This window comes from Xyrauchen texanus, chromosome 10, assembly GCF_025860055.1.
Source record: "Xyrauchen texanus isolate HMW12.3.18 chromosome 10, RBS_HiC_50CHRs, whole genome shotgun sequence".
Taxonomy (NCBI): Eukaryota; Metazoa; Chordata; class Actinopteri; order Cypriniformes; family Catostomidae; genus Xyrauchen; species Xyrauchen texanus.
Window position 1 is genome coordinate 48,430,317 of NC_068285.1, and position 11,159 is coordinate 48,441,475.

Below are 11,159 nucleotides of genomic sequence, written 5' to 3' on the forward strand. Positions count from 1 at the left end.
TGCAGCTCGAAAAGGATTTTTTATTCATTCTTTGGAAACAAATAAAAAAATATAAATAAAACGACAATTAATAAAACGGCATAAAACGACAATTAATAAATTAATACAACTTTTATCATTTAAACTTTAAGGTATCATTATATTCACTGTTATTTACATTAAGTTAGAATTTGAGGATTTATCCAAATTTTATTGTTGTTTTATTGTTGAATCGGTATGGAGGACTAAGTCTGCAAATTTTAAAAATATATACATTTAGTAAATATATATTTAAGTAAATATAAAACTATGAAAAAATAGTGTACATAGACATAAATAAATAAAATGAAATGTGAAATAAATGAGTACATTTATTTATTTCTACATGGATTTATTTCCTCATTTATGTATTTATTAGGCATGTAACGATACACAAATTTTACGATAAGATGCAAAGCCTCACAAAACGATACGATAAAAAAAAAAACACCACCCTCAAATGTCCTTTTTCCCAAACATCCTTAAACTCATTCAAGGATTCAACATAAGTGTCTTTTAAATCATAAATGTCTGACATTGGCAACAAAAATCATATTATAATGTAACTATAATAAAGTAACTTTAACAATAGCACTGCATTTATTTTTGAGAGAAACACATTCAGCATACTCAAGTCAATTGTATTTGTATAGCACTGTATATGCATTCATATAGTATTTGTATAGCACTTTTCACAATACACACTGTTTCAAAGCTACTTTATAGAAAATCATGCCTTAATGTATTAAAGCTCCAAGTGATCAAACTAGCCTAAAGAAAATGTAGCAAATAATGATAAAACATCTTTCAATGTTATTTAGTGGTGAAAAAAAACTTGAGAGGAAACTGACCTCTGGTTTTATGATATATATATTTATATACATAATCCAATATTATTTAGCGGATTGAGCAAAAACCGATCTGCACACATTATTTTTGAGATACAGCAAGATCAAATCGCAGCAGTGAGCTCAGATTCCGCTGACTTTAAGGTATGTGCCGCTGTTTGTGGCTGGTGCCACTGAATTTAGACAGCATATGCCGCTGTTTATGAATGATGCCAGTGAATTTACGAGGCAACTGCCGCTGCTTATGAATGATGCCAGTGAATTTACATGGCATCTGCTGCTGTTTTTGAATGATGCCACTGAATTTACATGGTATCTGCCGCTGTTTATGAATGATGCCAGTGAATTTGCACGGCATCTGCCACTGTTTAAGAATGATGCCAGTGAAATTACACGGCATCTGCTGCTGTTTATGAATGATGCCAGTGAAATTACACGGCATCTGCCGCTGTTTATGAATGATGCTAGTGAATTTACACACCCTCTGCTGCTGTTTATGAACGATGCCAGTGAATTCACATGGCATCTGCCGCTTTATATGAATGATGCCAGTGAATTTCGCCGGCATCTGCCGCTAATAACAGAAAATTGGCATCTCCATAACAGAAAGGGACAAAAAGGGACCATCCTACTGATTTTATGAATGGTTAACATTTTTTTCAAAATGAGCAGGTGGTAATACAGAATGTTTGTTTGTATAGCTACATTTTGTTACTCAATAGCCTATTAAGACTTTGTTTGCTTTGAAGCAGATTTTATTCAATTGGATCAGTTCATTTCAATAGATTTTCAATGCAATATTCCCAGTGATGAGTTAATAACGTCTGTGATACGTTAATTTTAAGAACTCACTATAAGGGACTATCAAGCATTTATCACATTAATATGGTCTTATTCTATTGGCATACTTAATATTATTTTATAAGAAGTTTTTATTGCTATTATTTACAGGAAGAGGTTCCTACATGCAGGTACAAAATATTACAAACATCTTCATTACCACAACCAATTCGAGGATAGCTACTTTTTTTCCAAGAATACTTGTGCTAAAATTTTATTTGCTGTTCATAGGTTACATATTGATTCAAATGCATTCAAAATTCACCAGAATCCAGGAAGTATCTCTGGTACTTAAATTTTCTTGGGAAAAAGTAAAACAAAAAGTACAAATATACAGCTATACAATCTAAAACCGAATATATAAATAGTGGCATCTGCCCCTGTAAATTCACTGGCATCATTCATATACAGCGGCCGATGCCGTGTAAATTCAATGGCATCATTCATAAACAGTGACAGATGCCGTTTAAATTCAGTGGCACCAGCCACATACAGCACTGCAGTCAAGCCAGCCATGTTTCATAATTGCACGGTCAAGCCAGCCACGATTTAAATCAGATAAATCAGAGTGCGCGCATATTGTAGTAAAAACGGTACTTTACGGAAAGAACAGAAAGAAGTGCTTCTTGACTCCTGTTGAGTGCAGAAGATAGCGAGTCTTACTATATTGACAAATAAGCGTGTATTAAGTGTTTGTGACATGCTGGTGTTTATTAATAGGTTTGATTTAACCTATGTGAAAGGTTGTGACGGACATGATGCACTGAGTCACATGATGCACTGAGTCACATGATGTGTGGAGCACATGGTTTAAGAGAGTGGGAAGATGGCAGTTTAGAAATGCCTGGTGGAAAGATGTGGGAAGTTAATCCCTGCATATCTCCTTAAAAAAAAACCTGTGAGGTGAAAAGGAACCTTTCATTGATTTGCCTTGGGATTTATGGATCTTTTGGAAGTTGATGGATGTTCAGAGAAACTACTTATGTTCCAAACAACCATGGAGGACAGATCATTTCTCTAACTGACTGACTGGACAAAACCAAACAAGTATTGTTTTGTTTTACTATTCTTATGTTGGGTTTGCCAGTGGAGACTTTTGACCATGAGACTGTGTAAATGTTGTTTAAAGTGCTGAGAAAATTCTTTTTGGACTGCACAGTGGACTGGTTGCTCAGTGCTGGTCTGAATGACTTGGGTAAAGTTGGTTTTATATTCGCATATTCGCACATTCGCGGACTTCCGCATTCAATAACTCGTGAACTAAACGTTGTTGCTACACACAACACCTATCACATACAGATAAAACACCAGAAGCTGCAACATAAATTTCCTCAAAACGATCTTTCCTTCGCACTGGACAAAATACATTGATCTCTATGCGCAGGCTGCTAAGAAGGGACCATCTGCAAAGTGCAAACCCGAAGGAAAGCTCGTTTTGAGGAGATTAAAATATTAAAACAATGTTATTTGTGTAGTAACAATATTCAGCTCATGAGATATTGAACGACGCAAATATGCGAAGCGAATATAAAAAGCAACTTGCAGACTTGATCATGTAGGACCTTCAGGACCACATAGCCTACGTGGACAGCACCATGAACATAGTCAAGTTTAAAAAAAAAACCCCAACCAGGGTAAAATAGTTTCAGGTTTGATATTTGCTGCGTATTCACCTAGACTGCTTTAGTGTACTTTTGTGTAGGCTATTGTACATACAGTACTCAAAAATGTTTTATGTAAAAGTTACAGTAATTCACCAAAGGGATTTTTTCATGTTCCAAAGGTTGTAGTATGTTCCTACTGACCAGACTGACTTACTACAGGTGAAATTTTGACAACAACTCCCTTACTGTACATACTGAAGGGTTGGGGTCAGAATCCCCTGTCTCTTCAATTTAATTATATATATCCTTTTTATATATATCCTTTTGAATGATTACTTTATTCTTATTAAAAATTCAACAATCAAGTATGTATCCTAATCATTTCTGTATTCATTTTCTTTTAGGTTCATTCCAGTGTGTGCCCTTGGGTTGTGTTCACATGCAAGGGGCCTTTTGATGATAATTGTCTTGGGATTCAGAGAGCAGCGAGAGAGACTCTGTACTCATGTATTGCATAATATTATATATATATATTGTAAGTAAATCAAAACCAAATAATTTACAAGCTTTTAACTTCATGAGGTGCAATGGCAAGGTATCTAACACCGGAGACGTCCTTGGTGAATCTGCCTCTGGCTGGACATTTCTTTACAGTCCTTTTTAAAGTCCATCAACTTTTTGACATGTTCAGAAATCCCCTCCTGGAAACTCCCTCTGCATACATTCAGTCTTTTACAGCCAATTGGTCAAACACAAAATCTTGAACTGTCATTATTTCTGGAAGACCCCTTAGGACTTTTGCATATAAAACTCTTTGTCCTCTTTTTCTGGACCTTTCCATCATCGCTGTATCTTCTGTATCTCGTCTGCAACACGTAGACGGTAATGATGGCATTTTTCTCCTTTCTTTTGCAAAGCTCTTTCTAATACATTTTCAACTCCTCTCTACTCTGCCACCATCATCTGCTTAATAAATGCTTACAACATTCAGTGTGGTATGTTTTTCTTTATAAACCATTTTCATAATAAGAATATTTATAAAAGAAGTTACAGTATTTTCCTTAATAAACCAGCTTCATAATAAAAATCTTTATAAAACAAGTTGAGGTGTTTTTCTTAATAAATTATTTTCTCAATATATGGTTACAATGATTATTAATACAAGTGTTTTACAGTAAACACATTCTTAATAAATTGTTTAACAACTACTTATGGTACCTTTCATTATAAAACCACTTTTTATTAGTTACAATTGTGGTTTACTATGACCCAGAAATACTTCATATACTAGAAGCCATGATTAGAATAGAATAATTGCATATTTCACAACAATATCCACATATCTGCATCTATATATCTGTCTTAGTTGACTTGTATAAGTTTGAGGGTCAATTTATACATAATTTCACCTTATTTTCATTAAGTGAACATCTCGTGTATTTCTTTAGGGGGTGGAGTAAAGGGGCATATTATAGTTCCTGCTTTCCTGGAGTGAAATGTTTTATCAGCCTGTTAAGGTGGAATGCTCTTCTGATAATTAGCTCAGGCCTTCTTCAGCCTCGAAGAGAACTGTTATTTGTCAGTGTTCTGTGTGTGCGTGCGTTTGATATTCTTTGCAGGTTCTGAACTTTGTGATATAGCCTAAAACATTCTCGGACCCTGGAAGAAGGTCACCACGGACTTAAATCTCGGAAATGGACGACAAATATTCTGATTAACGGCGATATACCCACTTATCTATCAAAAATGTATTATTGTTTAGACTTTATGTTGTCTTAGCCAATCACAAGTAAACGATTATGTATGTAATGCATGTCCTTGTAAAAGGTATACTTGTGTGAGATTTGTTTGTAAGGTAGAGTTGGCTTGCGACCTCCTCATGACTTTGACGCTGGCTTTACCAATTTAACTGCAAAATGTTCTTCAGTAAAATTGTACTTATTTGATTGAATTTCACGACTCCTGGTCTTCTTTCATCATATTATTATCTGGTCCTGGGTCTTACAACTGTACCCCCCCCCCCCCCAAACAGTACAATTTTCAAATAATTTTTTCCTGTTCCAATGGCTGTAATGCTTTCCTAGTGATCAGACTGACTTACTACAGGTGAAATTTTGACAATAACTCCCTTACTGTACGTACAATAAACTAATAAGTTCAAGAAAATATTACTGTAATTCCCCTAAAGTATTTTTTCCTGTTCCAAAGGCTGTAGTGCTTTCCTAGTGATCAGACTGACTTACTACAGGTGAAATTTTGACACTAACTCCCTTACTGTACGTACAATAAACTAATAAGTTCAAGAAAACATTACTGTAATTCCCCTAAAGTATTTTGTCCTGTTCCAAAGGCTGTAGTGCTTTCCTAGTGACCAGACTGACTTACTACAGGTGAAATTTTGACAATAACTCCCTTACTGTACGTACAATAAACTAATAAGTTCAAGAAAACATTACTGTAATTCCCCTAAAGTATTTTTTCCTGTTCCAAAGGCTGTAGTGGTTTCCTAGTGATCAGACTGACTTACTACAGGTGAAATTTTGACAATAACTCCCTTACTGTACGTACAATAAACTAATAAGTTCAAGAAAACATTACTGTAATTCCCCTAAAGTATTTTTTCCTGTTCCAAAGGCTGTAGTGCTTTCCTAGTGACCATACTGACTTACTACAGGTGAAATTTTGACACTAACTCCCTTACTGTACGTACAATAAACTAATAAGTTCAAGAAAACATTACTGTAATTCCCCTAAAGTATTTTTTCCTGTTCCAATGGCTGTAGTGCTTTCCTAGTGGCCAGACTGACTTACTACAGGTGAAATTTTGACAATAACTCCCTTACTGTACGTACAATAAACTAATAAGTTCAAGAAAACATTACTGTAATTCCCCTAAAGTATTTTTTCCTGTTCCAAAGGCTGTAGTGCTTTCCTAGTGATCAGACTGACTTACTACAGGTGAAATTTTGACACTAACTCCCTTACTGTACGTACAATAAACTAATAAGTTCAAGAAAACATTACTGTAATTCCCCTAAAGTATTTTTTCCTGTTCCAAAGGCTGTAGTGCTTTCCTAGTGACCAGACTGACTTACTACAGGTGAAATTTTGACAATAACTCCCTTACTGTACGTACAATAAACTAATAAGTTCAAGAAAACATTACTGTAATTCCCCTAAAGTATTTTTTCCTGTTCCAATGGCTGTAGTGCTTTCCTAGTGATCAGACTGACTTACTACAGGTGAAATTTTGACAATAACTCCCTTACTGTACGTACAATAAACTAATAAGTTCAAGAAAACATTACTGTAATTCCCCTAAAGTATTTTTTCCTGTTCCAATGGCTGTAGTGCTTTCCTAGTGACCAGACTGACTTACTACAGGTGAAATTTTCACAATAACTCCCTTACTGTACAATTATCACATATATTTATGTAATAAACATTATTACATGTGTTTATTACATATGTTTATGTAATAAACTGTAATTCCCCTATAGTGTTTTTTTATATTTATATTCAAATGGTTGTAGTGCTTTGCTAGTGATCAGACTGACTTACTACATGTTGAATACTGCCAATACCTACCTTACTGTAAGTATATTACAATCATATTATTCTGAAGAAATTATTCTATTTTCACCTTTTTTCATGTTCCAGAGGTTATAGCATGTCCCTAGTGATCACTCTACTCAATTAACTTTGATCAATGTATTAGGTAAAAGTATGTATTATAACTGCTGTTCCTTGTACAACACATTTCTTTCATTGATTAAAGAAATTCAGATACTTTACATTTATCATATTTTCAACGTTATAAATAAGCAACACCCTTATTGTAATGATTCAAGTTAGGTTTTTGTTATAAAGTCCTGAAGAAGTGGATTCTGGAATACAGGATAATGTATGGAATTCAGAACCATGGACAGCGCCGTTTCCAGCGTGCGAAAAACATGTGTTGTGCCAAATTTCAACCCCCGCCAAATTATTATCCTCTATTGGTACGTTTAGGATTAGTTATGGGGAGTGGTTAGTGTTAGGATTAGGCAATCAGGTACTGACTTCAACGAGGGGGGGTAATAATTTGGCAAGGGGTCGAAATTCGGCACAACACCGGAAAGGACACGCCCACACACTCATCTTATGTTCAAAAATAATTTCTATAATCACAATTCAGTCACTGCAAAGATTGAAAAAAAAAAAAAAACATCTTACCTTAAGTTAGAATAGAGTATTATGCCTTGGCTTGACTTCGATGTGAACCCAAAGTGTGTGAGTGATACACTCTGGTTTAGCTATCGCTTGCTTGCTAGACATTTTTAGTATGACTTCTCAGTTTCTTCTGTTTGGCGCACATGGTTAATTGGCATACGTGCACAGGACTGGTTGGCTCCACTTGGCAAAAAATAGAACATTTGTGAAAAAATGTTTTGAATTCTGAATACTGGACATGGTGAGCTTAAAAACAATTTAGTGACAATAACAGTTTACTTAGAAATATTTATATTTTGCTTTTGATGCTTTCAGAGGGTCTCACCCAGCTAACACAAATACGTGACTTACATAACTGCAACATTTATAATAATATGGGAGGACATATTATAAGTTGTCTAATTTAAGTTGTCCTCATTGGCCCAAAACTATTTTAGGGACTTTTTCAACGACATATGAACGATACAGACTCAAAAATTTGTGCATTTACTATAAAACAAAGCACAAACAGAAAAAACAGTATGCAAACAGGTTACATTTAAATGAACAAGGTTTGCCCCAAAAGCTTGACGTCTTCATTTTGGCCCTAATAACAAAGCAAGAATAAGAAAAGAAAAATGCAAGAATAAGAACAGTTCAGTGTTTTCCAATTGAACATTTAAATACACAAAGCAATTAGCACTGAAAGATAGAATCTGTATAAGCAGACCGTTTTGTTTAAAAATCGCTCATATATTTTTCTAAACATTGTCACAAAGTTATGTTGTGGCAAGTGCATTATTTCCCTTTACAAAATGTTTATAGCTTCATGACATGTATCACTATAATCTAGAAAACCTTAGTTTGAAATCATTACTTTTTACTTTTAATAATACATATTATTTTGTTTTTCTTCTTCTGAAGTTGTGATTACGCTAAAAAAAATTTTAAACTAGGAAACTAGGCCTATTTATGATTATTGCTGAAGGCAGCATTAAACCCCCAAAATGTCAGGTGGTGGTGCAACTGTCTGAACAAATGAACAGACTAAGAAAACAATTTAACATGGTGTCTTAATAATAAAACATTTGAAACAGTGCCATCATTTTAGGTTTGAAGCCTTTCATGTTATTGTTTTTTTTTTTTTTTTTATAAATATCAGTAGTTTTAAATCTATTGAGGTAATTGAGAAACTTTTGTCCAGCAATTTGTATATTCTCAAATATTATTATGAATTTACAAGGTAATAACAGTAAACATGATAATGCATCATCCAGAGGAGCCTAAATGATCTCTTTGGCAGAGTGAAAAAGTTTGTAGAGCTCTCTCAAATACTGATAAAAAATGCTAATTTCAAGTATGGGTAGGTTGGTGGTACACTTTCCATGTCAGGTGGTACAACATAATATTTTTGTTGTACCACCTGACATAAAACTGAAATTAGTTTAAACACTTTAAAATATCATTTAACATCTGAAAATTGTTTAAACACATTGTCTTCAAGAGTGTTGATGTCATTAGAAGTCTTACCAAGTGAGGCTGGATCTGAACTGGAGCTGCTGTAATCTCTAGTAAAATATGCTGAGCATCCTGAGATACAAACAACGAGACAACAGGAGAAAGATTAGCATTGCTGCTGGTCATATTATTTCAGGCAAAAGATGGTCATGTGCACTTTTTACTATTTCATCACATAGTACAAAATTATGATATGTGTTAATTGAATGCTTAGCTAAAGAGATGTGTCTTTAATCTAGATTTAAATTAGGATAGTGTTTCTGGGCCCCCAAACATTATCAGGGAGGTTATTCTAGAGTTATTGTCGTGGAATATCACGATGAATCTCTCTAAGTTGTAAGAAAACTCTCAGAGTCTTGAGTTCCAGATGCCAAAGTTGTAGTTTATTGAACACCAACAAACATGAGACCGGCCAGCTGTCCGCTCTGACATTATCCTCCTAAGTTCTCAGTTATATACCTTTTTGTTATCTTGTTACCCACTATCTCTGACTAACAAGGTCACTGCCTTGTTTCTTTCCCTCGCCACCAATATGTTTTATCTCCTTCATTAATTAAATATTGGTGGAAAATCCCCACCTATCTATTAAAAAGAAAACATACATCAGCTGGTAACTTCACATATCTTGGACATATGTCATAGTTCATGGGAACCCTTACAGTAAGGCGGCCTTGTTTATTTTATGGCCTTGTCTGTTCCTTCACATTATCATGAAAGAAAATGCAAGCTCCACAGATTTTTAGCTCATCAAGAAAAACATCATGGCAGCAAGAAAAACATCATGGCAGAAAAACACCAGCTGCAAGATATCATACAAGACACCATTCATATTTTGTTTTTGTTTGCTCATACACCTGTTTTTCAAGGTTATATACCATTCTTTGTGTTCTCTGCAGCATCAACACTTTTAGTGACCTCACATGCTCTCTCCTGGGTCACACAAAGGCCTGGAAACTCATATATGTATTTTGATATAGAAAAACATACTAGAATATTGAAAATATACTATATATTTCCCTTACATTCTATAGGAAATCATCTGATTTTAATGAGAAATCATGGCCCAACAAGTCGTCATTTTAATTTAGTGCATTTTTATGTCTATGCACAAAAAAGGGGCTGACATTTAAGTGTTTTTTAAGGTTAGCACTGTTATGGGGTTAACAGCTGTCAGATCCAGGACAAGATATGATGAAAGAAGACCAGGAGTCCTGAAATTCAATCAAATAAGTAAAATTTTACTGAAGAATATTTTGCAGTTAAATTGGTAAAGCCAGCGTCTAAGTCACGAGGAGGTCGCAAGCCAACTCTACCTTACAAACAAATCTCACACAAGTATACCTTTTACAAGGACATGCATTACATCTTTGCTACTTCTGATTGGCTAAGACAACATAAAATCTAAACAATTATACATTTATACTTTATTCTTTAGAGACATACACATGAAAGAAGTAATATTTTGTGAACTAGATCATGTAAATCACATAGAGGTTGACCCCTGTAACCTTTACTTGGTCAACAAAAATCAGACACCATAATGCACTTAAAAATATAATGGTACAAATGCTGACAACAAAATATGATTAAAACTATATATGAATCACTCTTTGAATATAGTAATGATTATATTGTTGAATATAGTAATGATTATATAACTTGATTCGCACTTGTTGTAAAAACTCTACAAGTGCGAATGTAAAAACTCAAAAGGATATATAGATATAGTGAAGAGACAAGGGATTCTGACCCCAACCCTTCAGCACAAAATATAATTAATAATATGAAACTAAGATTAACTCAGTAAACTACATGCATGCATGAACTAAATAATTTTGATCACACATAGTATTTACATTACAACAGTACATCATCAGACATGCTAATTTACATGGATTCAAAACACACCATAATTTTTTTTTTTGTGAGACATCTCTTACATTTAAGCAAGCTAACATATACCCTTCTTCTTAACTCTTACAACAGTTATCTCGTACCACAGATTACATCTGCTCTTATCCTCCTAATCATTACCTTGTCACCCTAGGTAATTAAGTTTAAATGTCATCTTCACTGCCACTTTGACTGGAATCATATGTGTCACATACATGCAAATCATGATGATGTTGAAACGTAGATG

The 11,159-nt window shown here is 34.2% G+C and overlaps 1 long non-coding RNA gene across 1 annotated transcript; it reads right to left on the minus strand.

Annotated features, from left to right (window-relative positions):
* Positions 1 to 3,824: 3,824 nt before the first annotated feature.
* LOC127650269 (uncharacterized) lies at positions 3,825 to 5,194 on the minus strand. Its single transcript, XR_007971416.1, has 2 exons — positions 4,107 to 5,194; positions 3,825 to 4,075 (listed from the first exon to the last, which is right to left on the minus strand). It is a non-coding gene; the product is annotated as an uncharacterized LOC127650269 (long non-coding RNA).
* Positions 5,195 to 11,159: the final 5,965 nt, after the last annotated feature.